Source organism: Octopus bimaculoides, chromosome 26 (genome assembly GCF_001194135.2).
Source record: "Octopus bimaculoides isolate UCB-OBI-ISO-001 chromosome 26, ASM119413v2, whole genome shotgun sequence".
In the NCBI taxonomy this organism is placed as follows: domain Eukaryota; kingdom Metazoa; phylum Mollusca; class Cephalopoda; order Octopoda; family Octopodidae; genus Octopus; species Octopus bimaculoides.
Genome location: NC_069006.1, coordinates 2,436,030 through 2,437,329, shown reverse-complemented (window position 1 = coordinate 2,437,329; position 1,300 = coordinate 2,436,030). Strand labels below are relative to the sequence as shown.

Below are 1,300 nucleotides of genomic sequence, written 5' to 3'. Positions count from 1 at the left end.
GTGTAGGGACCATCATGCACGCTCCATGCTTGAAAGACACAGGCAAAACAAAAACTCAGAATGAAAATACGAAGCTTACGTCATCATTTATTTCACTTTCCTTTCGTTCTTCAATCAGTTTTTTGCAAAACTTTCTGAAATATATTTGGTTTCCAAGAATAAATGTTGATAATCCAGACTTTTCTATGAGTTTTGATGCAGATGGTAAAAGCACTGGAAAAAAAAAATGAATAAATATTTTTTTTTTTTTTCAAATATAATTAGTGCTGTAATAAATATCATGTTTTAGCTGTTGTTAGGCTATACACAAAAAAAAAATAAAATAAAATAAACGGAGAACAAGAATGTGTTTCTGAAGAATTTATTTAGTTTCATTTGGTTGAGCACATATGAGTGAGAGCAATTGATCTTTTCAGAAGTTTTTGCCTAACCAGGAGTGCCCTTCACTAGACCAGCTCCCTAGCTAGCTCACAGTGAAGTTCCTATCTACAGTTTGTCTGTTATAATTCCTTGGACACTGCCCTACAATGTAAAATAAATCAAGGTCTTATATTCAGGAGGGACGCTCTAAGCAGTTTGGTTGAAGTGTTCTAAAAGCAACCCAATCAGAAGCATAGGGTGGTTGTTGTACCAGGTGGGCTGCCATGCCCGATGCCACCAAGTTTCAAGCAGGGGTATAAAGAAAGTTTTCCATTAAGATTTGTGATTAAATTAATGAATAAGATTAATATTTATAATGAAGTTGCCATTTTTGATGGGTATGCAGCACAAATCTAGCACAGCTGGAATATATGCCCCTGAATTTAATGTATTCCCTCACAACTCAAATAACACTATATTGTCTTAAAATGTAGAGGTGGAAATCGGATACATTGGATAATCTCGTTTCTGGATAGCTTCACACCAACAAACAGATGCAATTGCCAGAGGATGAGTAAATTTCAACATAAATACAAACATTCGGTCTTGATAAATGACTGAACAACAATACACATACACACAGGCACAAATACAAATATATATATATATATATATACATGTATATATACATGTATATATCCAAGGTACATACATATGAGCAAATACACACATATATACATACATACTCGGTCATAATGTCTTACGTTTAAGATGATTCCCATGCATTTCCCTGAGGAGAAGTTTACATTTTTAACATCGCCGATTCCTATGGATCGCATAAATTGTAATTCTTCGAAACATATGTCGGAATAAAGTATGCAGTTATAACATGCGTTTTCTCCATTCCTTAAATTTTTAAATACATACATACATACATATA

The 1,300-nt window shown here is 33.5% G+C and overlaps 1 protein-coding gene across 1 annotated transcript in view; it reads right to left on the bottom strand.

The window, feature by feature from the left end:
• Positions 1-210, bottom strand: part of LOC106868831 (cytochrome P450 3A7) — a 388,137-nt gene extending 387,927 nt beyond the window's left edge. The window contains exon 1 of the mRNA XM_052976879.1: positions 80-210. The gene's annotated coding sequence lies outside the window, so the exon portion shown is untranslated. The remainder of the gene's footprint in view (positions 1-79) is intronic.
• Positions 211-1,300: the final 1,090 nt, after the last annotated feature.